The sequence below is a fragment of the Propithecus coquereli genome, unplaced genomic scaffold (assembly GCF_000956105.1).
Source record: "Propithecus coquereli isolate 6110/MARCELLA unplaced genomic scaffold, Pcoq_1.0 Scaffold105, whole genome shotgun sequence".
NCBI lineage: Eukaryota > Metazoa > Chordata > Mammalia > Primates > Indriidae > Propithecus > Propithecus coquereli.
In genome coordinates this window covers 2,649,882-2,666,082 of record NW_012134414.1, presented here as the reverse complement: position 1 = coordinate 2,666,082, position 16,201 = coordinate 2,649,882, and the positions used below count along the sequence as shown (strand labels likewise).

Here is a 16,201-nt window from a genome sequence, read left to right as displayed (position 1 = left end):
GGAATAACATCAGATCCTACAAGGGTAGCAGTGTGGAGTAATGGGAAAAGCACTGACAAGACCTGGGGTCTTGTCACAACTTGGTCACAAACCAGCTAAGGACCATTTATTCAATCACTTAAGCTTTCTGGGTCTTATGTGGTTTCAGCTATGGAAATGTGATTGGACTTCCCTGAGGAAACCCTAAGGAAGGGTTTTGTTTTGTTTTGGTTTGGTTTTTTTTGAGTTTTCTGATTTAAAATAACTAATTACTATGTTGCATTACTGTCCCAAGAATAACTGCTTTGTGAATAAATAACTTCAAAAGGGAGCATATATTGACAGTTACCATGGGGTACTTTTGAGCAGACTCCTTTCTTTCTTCATATCAGGAATATTCTTGCAGTTAATGTATCTAGAGCACGTCTTTCTGCTGGTAAGCTATTTGCTGGAAATATATTAAACACACCTGAATGGGACAGCTACTCTTTCTGGATAGTACAGTTTTTTGTTTTGAAAAAAGTAATGTAAGTTTTACTCAAAATGTGCTATTAAATAACATCATAAAATTTTATATTTACGAATTTATATTTTTTAAAAATTGTCTTTGTATAATTTAACATACTAGTAAAGTGGGAAAAAAAAGGGACTAATGTCCTTTGCTTTTTGGAACAGAATATTTCCCATTTAAAATTATGACTTTCTTTTTATCAGATGACTTTGGACTAAATTATTTTTGGTAAGAATGTGATTTCTGTATATTGCAAATTATTGCTGATATGAAAGTAGCCAAGGGAACACTTTTTTGCCTCAGAGGACAAGGCGGTCATGAGGTTTGTCCAGTGGGTTTCATTCACAGCACCTCTTCCTGAGGGTACAGGGTAATTCCTAAAGTGTATAGCATCAGGGTTTACTTGAGCTCATCCAGTATCTAAAGGGTATCCCATGGGGCTAGGGTTCTCCTAAGCATTTATTTTCTAGCTTAGTGCTCAGTGGCTTGATAAAGCTAATGAATCTTCACAAAGATCCTGGGGCCTTCCCTGTTGTTATTCCTGATATAGCTGCTGGCAAACATGTTTTTATACTCTTCCTTGAAGTGAAACTCCTTTTGCCTTAAATGTGCAATTTCCCCTGCCTGAGAAGGTCACATTTATGTAATTCATGGGATTATAAAAGAGGCATTCAGTGCCTTCCTGCCGAGCCATCTGACTGAACTAATGCCTACTCATTTTCCACCTCTGCTTATGGAAACTGCAGAAATTCAGGGTTCTACCATAATCCTTGGGCAACAATCTTATGGGAAATGATCATTGTAAGAAGATATCCATATTATCAAATCAGGTACCATACATTGAATGTGGCAGGGTAAAAAGTGGTTGCTCAGACTGTCAGAATTAAACATATGTTAAAGCCACCTAAATTAAAGTATATCTATAGTGAGCATTTGAGAAAGTAGTCATTCATTCAGCATCCAAATGCTGAGAATATTCAAGGCAAACTTCAGTGTGTTCACAGTGTAGCCTTATTAATACCTTTCTACCACTTACTTTTATCTCTAGTGAGATTAGTAACATTTATTGAGCACTTCCTGTATGTGAAATACTTTATATTTATAATATCCTCCAATAATTCTCACAACCTTTAGAGATGTAGGGATTTTTATCCCAGTTTTGCAGATAACAAATAGAGGCTCAGAGAGACTAGGAATTGGCCCACGATTACAGCATAGTAAACCTTAAGGCCAGTATGCTTAGTATAGCACCATGCTGCTAACATTATTCTGCTATTTAGGAAACTATGAAGAGAAAAAAGAGCAAATCATATTGCTTTCTTATTTGCCATATATTATGTCCCACTTTCTGATGTGAACCCTGCACTCCAGCCAGATCTTCCTCCTGTGCCTCTTATCCTTCCGGCAAGCCATGCTTGTTCCTTGTGTTGAAACTTTGCTCATCTTGTGTCTGGGCCTGTAACACCCTCCCCTATTCTATCTCTGTATCCCAAATTGCCATAGGTGCTTGGTTCCAGTTTTATTCATCTCCTGTGTAAAGATCCCCTTGTACATTCTGTTTCTGAATTCTTTGCTTACCATTTTCACATTTATATATTAATTATGTAACTTTTTGTGCGTATGTTATCACCCAACTAGATCATCAGCTTCGTGAAAGCACCGACTTTGCTTTATTACCTTTTGCAGCATTAATACATAGTAGGTCATTAATTTCTCAAACAGTAAAATGTTAATTCATTTGCATTTCTGTTCCGTTGGCATATGCATAGGTGGTAGGAAGTTTTTTAACACATTGACTGCCACACTAGAAAAAAAATTTTTCCTTGGGGCCATGGTGTTTTATTGTGAAAATAGAATAAAAACTCTAAAAACAAAATAATCTTTTCTAATTTAATGAAAATTTGTTATTTTTTATTGTTTTCTGTGCATGAGTTATACGCAATTCATTTGTTAATATTTATTGTAACAATAAGAATTTCAACAAGTACGATTTCCAAGAACCAGCTGCAGGGGGCCACCCATCACGTAACGGGTATGCTACAGCATGGCAGCGTGACTTGCCTATGCACAACATGGCTCCCAAGGTATACAGATGTGTGAGTTACATATGCTTCATGAGGCCCTGGGCTCAAAACTAGTGTGAGTTAAATACAACTCACATGGCAGTTAATGTGTTGAACATAATTTTATAATTGGTGCAATATTGAGTACTGAATGGGAGAGGATTTCCAGATCTTTTATGAGCTATTGTAAGAGGCCCATAAACAATGAGTGATAGCATTTTCTGTATCTGCTACCTAGTGGTTTTTGAAACCTTTTTTGGAGAGTCCAAAGAAATGGACAAATCTGTAATGACTTAGTAGTTACTTTGGTTTACTGCTAGATGTATAAGGAACACTTTAAATGTGTTTGTCTTTATTACTATTATTTAATGTTTCTTAACTGAAAATGTAAAGGTGGAGGTGGGAAGGTGATGAAGAGGTAATTCAGATTTGTGTTTTCTTTTAAGAGATTTCCATTCTCAGTATAGTTGACACTTGTAATTTCAGTTAAAGATTGGTACCTGGCCGGAAATGCCTGTGAAATAGCTGTGATTTAAGCTTTAACTATAAAAGACAGGGACAGGTGGGTAATTTTAACAAAAGTGTTGTCTTTATTCATACTTTTTGTTGTTTATAACTGAGATATATATAGTTTATCATTTCTAAACCTTTGGCCTGTGGTGGGCCACAGTGACCTGAGGCATAGAATTCATTGGCCTAAATTGCATAATATTTGGTATAACAGAATAATTTTCAATACTATAATATTGCATAATAAGTCTGATGCCACTATTGAGGAGATTAAAAGAATATATAGAGTAGTGGGGGGAAAACCTTATACATGCACAGGACAGGGAAGGCTTCAGGTAAATCAATAGAATTTTTGACTACAAACATCACTGCATTATATTATATGGAAGTGTGAGCTTGGAGTTTATATTTAAGTTCATTTATAAATATGTAGTATATAAAAGAGTGAGCTGAGGAGACAATAAGAATTGTATTCCTGTAGAAATGAACTAGTTTTAAAACAAGAAAAATATTTTAATAAAACCTATGTTGTAAAGTGGAAATTGGAATACAGTACAAATTGCTGGGGAAAGGGAGGAAGCCAGTGGAAGATTTAGTGCAAGAGTGGATATTAGAACTCTTAGTTTCTGACCTGGACTTGTTTTGGCTTTCAGAGGTCACGCTGACTCTTAGATTAGAAATGCAGTGTCTTTCAAAACATAAATATAATTGAAAGTAATAATTTTAAAATTTGTTTTCTCAGGTTTCTCCTTTTTTTTTTTCAGGTATAAAGGCATGAGTATTCTGTTTTCAGGAGAATGAGGAAAACTTTATATTTCTTTTGCTAGCAGTTTGGCTATTTTTGTTGTCATTCTTACTCCATAAATGGAGAGGCATCTGTACCCATACATTGTATCATGCCTAGAATTTTTTTTTTCATTTGAATGTTAATTGTTCTTTAGCAAATAATTGCAGTCCAGAATGACGTTTATTGAGCTTGATTGAATTAAGGGTATGTATGAAAATGAGTTAGTTAAAGCTTAATCTATTATCCAGGGAATTGATGAAAACATCAGAAAAGCAGTCATTCATGGGGATTAAATATTCTTCCATGTAAGTGGGCAACATGGTTACCTTGGAGTCCCTTCTGCACTGACTATGTACTAGTGACATCAGATTGCAAAACACATGATTCTGGCGTAGAAAGGGATTTTTTCCATCATGTGCCTTTGAATGCTATACTGGACATTAATATTAATACTAATTGGGAGTCTGCCTGATTGTCAGAAGTGGCACCTCATTTTTTTAGTGTAATGTAAGCATTTCAAAACATAGCACCTCAAGGGGCAATGTGTGAGTTGTGCCAGAAAGCGGTTGCTATGGGATGTTTGAATGGTTGCTTAGGCCACATCTTTAACATAGGTTTTTCAGGTGCCAAGTCAGATGCCCTATTTGTGGTTAGAAGCAAATAATAAGTATTTAATAGATGGCTGTTCACCTGCCATGATGAAGTTTTTCAGAGCGAATTCTGAGCTGTGCCAGATCAGTGCTGGCTAGGACTGTGGGAGGCAGCGTCCTGGGTGGGAAGCCCAGGCCTTGACAAGGGAAAAAACAAGTGCTTATTGAGGCAGTGGGAACTAAGCATGGGCAGTCAGGAATCAAGGCTTGGGGGTGTGTGTGAGAGTGGGGCTTAAGAGGAAGCCATAGTGGGACCCAGGGAACACAGACAGACACTGGGTGGCTCATATGAAAATCTGCCCCAGCTGTGGTCTAAGGGCACATTAAAGTCTTCCCTCTGCAGGGTTGTAATCACACTTTGGGCATTTCCCCTGCTGGCCCACCTACCTTTCTGACACCTCACATAGCCAGCCATTTCCATCAAGTCAAAACACTTTCTGAAGTACTTGTGATCTAGATGGAGAACAGTTTATGCTGAAACTGCTTTTCTGAAGCTACTCATGTGGCCATTTGTAATAACCAGATAAAATCTGGTCTCTGACTTTTAACTCAAATCCATCTCAAGCAGGACCTTCAGCCTAGAAATTGACCTCTGCTCTGTCACTGATTCCCTGGCTTCTTAAGTCTACTATGATTTCTTTGTCATCTTAAGAGAGTTTTAAAACCCATATTGGCCACAGTGTAGCCAATCTCCTTTCTCACCCTCCCCTGCTTTATCCATAGATGGTTGCATCACAGGTAATAAGTTAAGGAACAGTAATGAAAATGAAGTGTAATTATGGTGATTTTTGAGTATATATCCAATTATAGAAACAAATCTCTAAGGTTACTTGAAGATTAGTAAGAGTTTATCTTTAAGCTCCTGGAGGAACTTCTGTATATGGGATATAATAGAATATTTTATTTCTCAGATAGCTTGGGCTCACTTCTTAAAGATAAACAAATCTTTAAACCAAATTAAAAATTAAATGCATACCATCAAAATTAATGGTAGATCTTCCTTTCCCAATTTTGGCAGTACAAATTATATTAATTTATTTACTTGGCATTTTTATTTATAGTTATTTACATCATGATTTTCACTCATTTATTTTACAACATTTTAATGATTCTGTATACTTTTATGGATTTATGTGAAGAAAAAATATGTAAATATGAGATAGTATATGAGATTTTCTTTTTTTTTTTTTGGGGGGGGGACAGAGTCTCACTCTCTTGCTTGGGCTAGAGTGCCGTGGTGTCAGCCTAGTTTGCAGCAACCTCAAACTTCTGGGCTCAAGCAATCCTCCTGCCTCAGCCTCCCTGGTAGCTGGGACTACAGGCATGTGCCACTGTGCCCAGCTAATTTTTTCTATTTTTAGTTGTTTGGCTAATTTCTTTCTATTTATAGTAGAGATGGGGTCTTGCTCTTGCTCAGGCTGGTCTCGAACTCATGAGCTCAAGCAATCCTCCTGCCTTGGCCTCCCAGAGTGCTGGGATTACAGGCATGAGCCACCGTGCCAGGCCGAGATTTTCTTAAAAGAATATTTTTAATATTAGTTGCCTATATTATGATAATTAAGAACAGACTTTTATACTATTTATTTTACATCAGTATTTGGAATTGCATGCTTCCTTCATAAAATGGAGTGAATGCGTAGGCATTTAATTTAAAAGTATTTATATGTGTTCTTTGTAGTTTGCTTCAAAGATCTGCATTTACTCTTTGATCCATATCCTTGTTTTCAAAAATACGGATGAATGAGTAGTATCTTGTGTGAAGCCACATGAGACCATTTAATATTTTATTCATTCTTTCCAGCTTTTGTTTTCATTAATAGCACTGGGTGACAACTGAATCATCTAATTCTAGATAGGATTACTCAGATGAATCATTACACATTTTTGATATTTAATGTGAAGAGCCAGTTCTTCCATATCAAGGGCTGATTAGAAAAAAAAAACTTCAGCCAAGCCGTAAAATTACTGATAGCATTGATAGAGCCATAAGCCAATAAGTGATATCCAGTTTCTACAGTGTATGTAGCTTACAGATTGTAAAGAAATATATTGTCATAATCTGCTGGGGGCAGGAAATTGTCTCTCTTAGTTGAGTGTGCACTTAGTTTTACCACTGAAGCAACCTAGAAACTTAATATATCTCACAAAGAAAATGAAATAGCTTTTTAATTCTTAAAAATGATGTGATTTAATCAGAATATATCTATATTTGCAGTGTTATTAATGTGAAATGTTCCATTAATTTGTGCCTACACCCTTTTGCTGCTTTTGATCTTTTCTTATATTTACTTCATGCCTTGTTAGAAAATAATTTTTTGTTACCTCCTCACCCCAAGCTGCTTTCTTGTTTGTTCTTTTCTATTATCCTGCTTCATTCATTATCTTCTAAACATTTAAAAGATAAATCATAAGATATTAATATCTGAATCATAGTTTATCTAGTTGAATCAGGCCATTTAAAATAACTTGAGTCATTTAAAATAACTTGAGTTTAGTCAGGATATCAGTTTAACCCCATGTTTTCACCTGGGATTTGCTTGTAATTCCGCACTTGATTTTAGCCAAAAGGCGAAGAAGTCATTTCCTGTAGTTAATTCTTAGTCTATGATCCTTAGTCTCAGAATCCCTGTTGAATAATTTTAGAGGCTATCTTTTTGTTAAAATAAAGTTGACAATACATGCCTAAGGGCCACTTTCTCTAAATAGTATTAGCATAGGGATGTTTGCCTGATTTTGATTGTTTGGCTGTTAATTCATTTTATTCAGGGGTTATTTTGCTAAAGGAGAATGTTAGCCTTGTTTGAAAGGCCTACCTGACTCACCAATTTAACTGCTTTTCTATGGGTCTTTCACAGAATCCTGCTACATCACAGAAGCTGGAAGTTCTGATGTTCCATTGAACTCACAATGGAAAGTCTTGATTTGATTGGTAAGAGCTGCACTGAAGGTGCATCTTACTTACTTACCTTGGAAGCAGTGGGATAGTCAAGAACTATGTGGTATCCAAGCTAGTCTCAACTTTTTCCCATCTAATGGATTCACCTTCCATATTGATCAAGGAAGTGTGACCATAATATATTTTTTCTTGTCAATTTTATAATTTTTTTAAAGTGACATGTTAATCTCCATTATCAAGTAAGTTAAATTTTCTTTTAAAATCATGAATTTTAAAAAATTAACTGTTTTAATATCTCTGATTTGTTTCTCCACAGTAGTATGTCATTGGGAAACATCTGTTGCAAGTCCTAGATACTTAGAGGTTGCGTAATATACCTAAATAAATATGAAATTGTTCTATTCCCCAAAAGCTATTTTTTATATTTCTGTTGGCTTTAATTGAAAAACAAATCAGTATCAAAGCATTATGAAATCTTTCTTACCTTTTAAAAATAATAGAGATGTGTGTAACCGCATTGTGAAATCACTTTAAATATGAAAATCACACAATGAAGAAAAAGTTGAGATTTTAAAAAATATATATATATATATATGACAAATTAATATCAAACTCCGAAACTCACAGATACTGTGACTCTTCTTTTGTGTGGAAGTTATTTTCAAGGCTGTTCTTTTAGAAATTTTTAAAAAACTTTTAAAATATGGCAATAACATTTTAAAATTAGTTTTAATAATGGTTACTTAAATGTGTAGAATTTCCCAATCTGAGAATCATAAGACTGAGAAATTTGGTGTGAATTAAAATTGAGCAAATATGGTACATATTATTCAGTTGCAATTTTCAGGAAAGGAACTTATTCTTTAATTGTACTTTCAATTAAAAATTGAAAGTAAAATTTTAGAAAGAAAAATTTTACTTCTCAGATTAAAAATTAATCTGAAATCTTTCCTGTTTTAAAGTGTGTTTCTTATCTTATTAAATCTGTATAGAATATCTACATCTACATTCTTCTTTTAGTTAATATATGACTGAACGTGGCTTTTATGATGTGAGCATAAATATAAGGCCTCTAAACCATTCTCCTGAATGTCATTGTTAAGAATTGTACACATAGTAAAATGTATGCAATTTACTTGAATGTGTATTTACTATAAGATATTTAAACATCAAGAAAGTCTTAATGCCAATGAGAAGATTGGGATTTAGTTATCGTTTTTACTCTTCGCTGTGCTGCTCTTTAAGGTGTATTTGTTACAAATATAAATTCTGGATTTAAGAATGCCGGTCAGAGTACAGTTAATTATGGTTTTACTGAGTCAGCAGAATAGACTATGGAATATTCAAAAATCGATACTGAAATTTCAAATATGTTCTCAATTGCTAATTGAGAGTTAATTATTGTGAGGTTTAAAGATAATTAAGTTTGTGGCAGTATTCTGAATTTGCTACATATGAATACATATATATAGAAAGTAAAGCAGGATACTTTATCTGACCTGTTCAAAAAAATTAATTCTTGAACCAGCATTAGTATGTCAGTCTTCACTAAGTAGCCATCTGATCTATGATTTCTGAGTGCTAATCAGATTATTGCAGGAAAATATATTTTGACTATAGGCAGAAATGGACAGAAATTAAAATGGATGATAGAATTTAAGATGAAAGCTTAATTGAAGATGGTTGAGACTACATAATTCTGGCTTACATACATACTCATCTTGAATATAGTATTAACTAAGAGATAGAAAAGTTGCCCTACAAAACCAGAAGTAATTTAGGAAACAAATCCTGGAAGATGTTACTTGGCAAAAGGATACCAGGGTTCAATAAATCTGGGAAATGTATCAGTTAGCTTAGGCAAAGTTACATTTCAGTATCAAGAGAGTCCCCAAATCTTAGTGGTTTATGGCAATTAAAGTTTATTTCTCATTTATGTTCATGTCCCTGATGAGTCTGATGCTACTCTATTCCATGTCCTCTTCATTCCTGGACCAAAGCTGAAGGAGCAAGCTTTCTGGGATGTACAAGTCTTATGGCAGAAGGAGAAAGGAGTGATGGAACCGTGGCTGTTGACATGGCTGCTTGGAAGTAGCACATGTCACTACCGCTCATATTTCATTGGCCAAAGCATGTCACACAGTCAAGCCTATGTCATGGGCGGGGGGCCTTGTAAGAGGAGCAGGGTAGGGAAAGTTCGATAGGGAGGGACAGTGCATATTTTAACTACAATATTTGCAAAATACCATCTGTAGCTTTTTTACAGAGTCAGAGTGCACATAATATATTAAAGATTCCAGGAAGTTCTGCAGTGAATGAATCTGTTTAACATATAAAATTATTTGACCATGAATCCTTTTGTTGTTATATGGAACACTGTATGTGACAAGTTTTAAGGAATGAGGAATTGATAGAATTCAAGACTTTCTTGATGTTTTGAACCTTAGAACTTTTCTAACATTTAGGAAGTTTCTAATATAGATTACAGATTTACATTATTGTTTTGGAAGTAGAAGTAGTTTTTAAACGAATTAAAATTACTGCAGACTGGACCCTCTGCAATTTGCATACAGAGTAACAAAGGGAAATATGATACTCATAATAATTTCTTACCTATGTACAATAGGTTACAGAGCTGTGACAGATATTATTTAATTTGATATAGGAAGAGAATAAGGAAATGGGTGCTTTGCTTATTCCAGTAGTAATATGATAATTTTACTGGATATAATGGTAGCCAAATCCCTTTGTCTACTTAAGTTTAATTTCAAGAATCATTCTAGAGATAATGAATGCAGACACTGTAGGGAGCTTAACAATTGTATTCCAGGAGTTTTCTGAGATACTCCACCTAAGGTCATATTCACCATGCTGTGATTTTTGCATTATTGTCTCCTAAGTCTTCTAGAAAATTGCTGGCACCTGGAACTCCTCAGCCAATATTAATTTGATTAATCTCACAAGTATTAAAAAAACATTGCTACCAGACCTGAGTGGATTAAGATTATATAGAGATCTAGAAGTATATAAACAATGCTTTGATAGTTTATAGTTCCTTAAGACTGGGGGAAAGGAACATGCTTAGACATCTCTGTTTTTTTTTTTTTTTTTTTTTTTTAAATACGTAATGTAAGGTTAGAAGGCAAAACAGTATGGCAAAGCCTGGGTTTTGGATTCAGAGAAATCCTAGTTTGAGCAGTTGTTTTTTTTGTTTGTTTGTTGGTTGGTTTTCCTTTTTTTTTGGAGACAGGGTCTCACTCTGTTGCTTGGACTAGAGTGCAGTAGCTTCAACATAACTCACTGCAACCTCAAACTCCTGGGCTTAAGGGATCCTCCTGCCTCAGCCTCTCAAATAGCACACCTAGCTAAGATTTTGTTGTTTTTTAAAATTTTTTGTAGAGACGGGGTCTCACTATTGCCCAGGCTAGCCTTGAACTTCTGGGCTCAACTGATTCCCTGGCCTCAGCCTCCCAAACTGCTAGGATTATAGGCATAAGGCACCACACCCAGCTGACACTTTTTAAATGAAAGAATTTGGGTGATTATTTGACCTCTCTGAAACTTTGTTTTATCATTTTAGTATGAGGATAATGATCTCTACCTTTTAGGAGTGTAAGAATTAAATAAAGTAATTCTGTCAAGTGCTTGATATAGTGTCTGGCACATAGCACTTAAGAAATGGTATTTAAAAAAAGAAAAAGAAAAATGTGATAAAAGTTCAAGAATCTTTGGTACCCTATAAAATACCTCTGATTGACATCTGACAGTGTATATGCATCTAAAATGTGTTTATGTATTTATATGTAAACACACGTACACACCCCCAAGGGTTTAAAAAAAAAAAATTGTCCTAAATGCATAAGAACCTATGCATTCTTCTGTAGTTCTATGGGAAATTGAAAGTGGCTTTATCATTACCACTGAGAGAAAGGGTGATTCCTGTAGAAATGTTAGCTACTCCATGATCCAGTAATTCACTTCTTGCCGCTGAGAATTTAGAAGTGCCAAGGCCGGAGTGATGACCAAGAGTGGATATAGTGTATGGCCTTCACTCTGAATAGTAAATGAGATCAGTCGGCATCAAGTTGCAAGAAAATAAAATCTTAAATAATCTTGAGGGAAGGTACAAGAACAGGAGATAGTATCACTGAAATTTTCTTCACCCAGTGGAGCAAATGCTATTTGGTTTCAGAAGGAGTGGGCATTTTTATTTCAAGATCTTTATGTGACTGTTCTCCAATGAAGGTTTAAACAATTTAGATTCCTTAGAGAGTTTCTCTATTGACATTGTCCCCTGGTACTCTCAGAATCAAGTACAACATAGTAATATCTTTTATAATTCAAAGCCTAATGCTGTTTTCTAAAATGACTTTCATTTGTTTAACTTAAAATAGCACAGGTATATAAAAATTATTTTGGGGAGGTGAATTATCAAATTGTTCCAAGCTCTTCTCTTTTCAATGGCTTTTACTTACTCATTCGGATGGATTGTTGGTAGAGCAAAACTACCTCAAAAATCTTTAGGGGTTGTATTACTCTTCTTGGGCTGCCATAACAAAATACCACAAACTGGGTGGCTTAAGCCGAACATTTATTTTTAAGTTCCTAGTTCTGGAGGCTAGAAATCCATGATTAAGGTGCTGGCAAATTTGGTTTCTGGTGAGAGCTCTCTCCCTGGCTTGTACATAGCTGTCTTCTTGCTGTGTCCTCACATGGCTTTTCCTCTGTGTGTGCAGAGAGCGAGCAAGCTCTGGTGCTCTTCCTCATAAGTACACCAGTTCTGTGGGATTTGGGCCCCACCCGTGTGACTGCTCTTAAACTTTATTACCTCTTCACAGGCCCTATCGTGTTACAGTAGGGGTTGGGCCTTCAACATATGAATTTTGGGCAAACACTATTCTGTTAATAACAGAAGTAGTTTTTCTACATCAAACGGTGAAGCGAAAGTGTTAAAAAATACTTTCTATGTTACGTAATCTATAATCAGGAAATCTGGTTTATTGTCTTCTAAGATTCTAAAAATATCTTTGATACCTTTGAGGTGGGAGACATTTGAAATTACTGAATTCGTATTTCTTCCACTTTGAAGTCACTGCATGAAAATAAGATTCTTATAAGTGAAGGGATCAAGTCTAAGAACTTCAAAATCAGAGTGATTTATATAATGGGGGAATTACATCATTGTAAAAATTGACTTCCATATGTATTCGTTGTTATCTAGGAATAGAATGTATTTGAAAATTCTATTGAGGAACAAGACAATTACTCTTTTGGGTTATATCTGTTTCTGTTTACTATATCAAGCCAAATCACATTTTTTTTTAAGGCAATATTCTTTTTATGAGTCAGTTGAGAATTCAAACAGGGACATGACATATTTAAGATTTTGGTAAACAGAAAAAAAAAAAGATTTTGTATTTGAAATAACGCCAGCAGAAGTTAAGAATTCCTAAAATCTGATATAACTAACTATTGTCCTCTCTTTTTACCTAACTTCTCCCCCTCCCTCCTTTTTCCCTTCTTTCCTCTGGTATCAGCTCTTAAGTTAGGTAATTGTGGTTTGAATTTTTCAAGTGATACTCTAAATGCATTCAGTTTAGAATGTCTGTGTAATACTTGTTTCGGCTATACAGTAAGCAGTATACTTTTTCTATTGAATAAGTTAGTTGAAGGGTTCTTGGGATTAATGATGACAAATAGTGCATTTATTGGTTGGATATTGATGTAGGCTCAAATTTACTGTCTTTGTTTTATCTTTGGACAATTGTATGTGTATGTGTGTGTTCTCTGTTACTGGAATAATTTTCAGTTTCTGGCGATTTGGTATCTGTCTAAAACTAAAAATATAATCAAAAGGAAACAAACTTTTGAGACTTAAAAGCTTTTGTGCAAAAATAATTTTAAATATATTTATAAAATTTTTCCATTCACCTCTGTGTGTTTATAGACTAAGTGATAAGCTATTGAGTAGTGATATAATTTTGTGGATGTCGGTTTAGTTGATTGAAAGGTATTTTAACTGTTTTGTTCGCTTTTGATTATAGTCTTCCCCAAAAGCTATTTGTAAAATGACTCAAACTCAAAAACTTTGTATCTGATGAATTTAAGCAGTGTATTTCTTCTCAACTGTAGGATCAATCTACTAATTGTGAAATCCACTAGTTAAGGATAGTATAAATATATTCAGGTATGACTTCATGCATTTAATGCTACTCTGAAAGGTGTTGGATAGTTAAGTATTTTTATATTGAAGTCTGTATATATTTCCTCTAATCTCTGTTATAGAGAAGTGTGTTTCCCCAGGAAAATAAATGAACATAATAGGGGTAGAATTGCTCATAACATTTTTTTCTCAGAATTTTCATGCAGTTTAGTGTAAAATACATAATGTGCTGCATTTACTGTATATTCTGTGTATACACACACATAAATGTATATATGTGTATATACATGTTGTTCTTTCATAAAACCTCCTTAGGATGCGAAGGGACTGAAGTTTACACTAGAAAGTCTTATTTTATGCATCGCTGTATTCCCAAAACCTAGTCGCTCGATAAACATATGATGAATCAGCATTACAGGCATTTATGTTTCATTAATTCTGCTGAACTTGGTGTTAATAAACATCTTCTGGTCTATATGGAGATAATTATTTTTCCTAGACTGAGTTCAGGGAGAGAGGTTTGCAGTTAGTCCTATAATCAGTAAATGTTAGCTGGCCTGAGAACTTCAAATGAGCAGCAAAAAATTTCTGGGTACTTCTTGCCTTGCTTTTAGTGTACATAGAATCAGGAAATGTTAGTCAAATGTTAGTCTTGTTAGTCTTCTAACAAGTGCTTCTCTTAACACTTCACCAGCGGTGACTCTGTGAGTGGAGCACACGTGAATGAAGGTTGTGAGATTTAAGGTAGGCAAATTGGTTCCGCTGGGCTTTAAGAGACGTAATATGGTACCTGGCTTCAGTTGATACGTACCAGAAGGTTGACTAAAGTCTACTTTTAGGTGTTTTATTCTGGGGAATATTTTTAGGATATTTCTGTATTCAAATGGATCTATGAAGGTGATAGATAAAAATGTTGTGTTTTGGTTTTGTATTGATTTTTATAACCTGCTTAGCTTAATTGGCAGTTGTTCTACCTCTGCTATGGCTATATTACTATTCTTAAAAAACAGATGAATTACATAATTGTTTCAGTGTTCCTTAACATTTACCATAAGCTCCTTTATTACCAAAAGTCTCCTCAAGGCAGAACCATTCCACTTTAGGCAATGTTTTAAGGAGTGCACAGATTTCTTGAGAGAGCCCGCGAGATGTGGAGGAACTAGCTTAGCTTCTAAACAGGACCTAGCTACCATTTATGTGGTGAGCGCTGTCCTGAGTTGCGCCACACTAACTACATTGAAGAATTGCCAAATAATAGAGACAGTAAAACCTACAAAATGAGAGGTATATCCATATGCAGAGTAGAGTATACCCTTCTATCCATTGAGGCCCTGCTTGGTTGCACATATCCATGAAACTCTTTCCATGCCCTCAGTATAGTTTTTAAATACCGCTGTGTTTTCAGCATTGTTAGAGTTACCAAATCATCAAATAGGTGTATTACAAAAGAATCAATAGAGAAAAGTTTGAGATCAGCAGCTTCTGTCAATCCCCTTAAATACCAAACCTCTTTTTATAGCAATCATTTTGTTGGGCCCTTTGAAGGATGGAAGCATACCGATCATCTTTCAATTCATTTAGTGGAGTGAACATTTAAATCAATGTGATAAAGTTTTCCAGTTTGAAAGTTTAGTTGTTCCTGTTAAAATGATGGGTGTTGTCTTTATTATTCACTTAGAGTTTCACTTTTTAGAGAACATAAATCTTTCTAAATAAGGCTATTATAATATATCTTATCAATAGCAAAGGTGTCCCAGTCGTGCCTCTTTTTATGAATATTTCCTTAATCAGCAAAACCATAAAATTTTTAACCAATTATTTCCATTGTGATAAAATATTTTATACATTGGAGTTTATAACGTGCTCCTGAAAAAACATTTTAGAACTTTTACTTCCAAAAGCTTATAAATACCCTTATTCTTACCTCTAGATTGTCAAGCGCATAATGCTTGCTGTTGCTTCCTGCAGATTAATATAGATAGATGGAAATTTGAGGGTTTCCTTGTAGGAGCTGGATTTAAATGTATCACTTTTTTTTTTTTTTTTAAAGCTGTAGGGCCATCTTTTAGAGGCATGGGCTGTGGAGTCAGATGGACACAAGACTAAACCAAACTCAGCTGTTTACTGTTATTGGGCTGTGGGACAGTTACTTAGCTTCTTTGGTGAAATGGGGCAAATACAGACCATGTTAAGAGTTGTTAAGAGGATTAAAAGTGCTGGAGTGTATAATGCCAACCCAGGACATGGCAAGAACTGTTAAGAGAATGTGTTTGTTCTTAGAATGAGCTATGACTTTTTTGCGTCTTAACTGTTCGTTGAAATTTAATGTCAAGCCTGCTATTGTCTCCACAACAAGGGAAATGTTCAGCCTCAAATTACACATCTTTATTATATTGAGAAAGCCTTTGTTAAATACAAGATAGACTTGCTCTAAATCATTAAGAAAAAAATCAATAACGTTTACTCTTAATATTGTTAGGTATCTTAAAATATTTTCTATACTACAATCATAAGGATAGAAGTTTGATTTTTTTTTAGAAGTTTGATTTTATTTTAATTGCACTTCCGTTAATTTGGTAATTTTACTAAAGCCCAAACATAAGAAAATATTAGGAGATAAGACAGCTGTCATTCAGTGAATT

At 34.7% G+C, this 16,201-nt stretch overlaps 1 protein-coding gene across 2 annotated transcripts in view; it reads left to right on the top strand.

Moving 5' to 3' along the window:
- Positions 1–7,351: 7,351 nt before the first annotated feature.
- Positions 7,352–16,201, top strand: part of BBX (bobby sox homolog (Drosophila)) — a 176,627-nt gene continuing 167,777 nt past the window's right edge. For both annotated transcript variants that reach the window (XM_012646088.1, XM_012646092.1), the window contains exon 1: positions 7,352–7,429. The gene's annotated coding sequence lies outside the window, so the exon portion shown is untranslated. The remainder of the gene's footprint in view (positions 7,430–16,201) is intronic.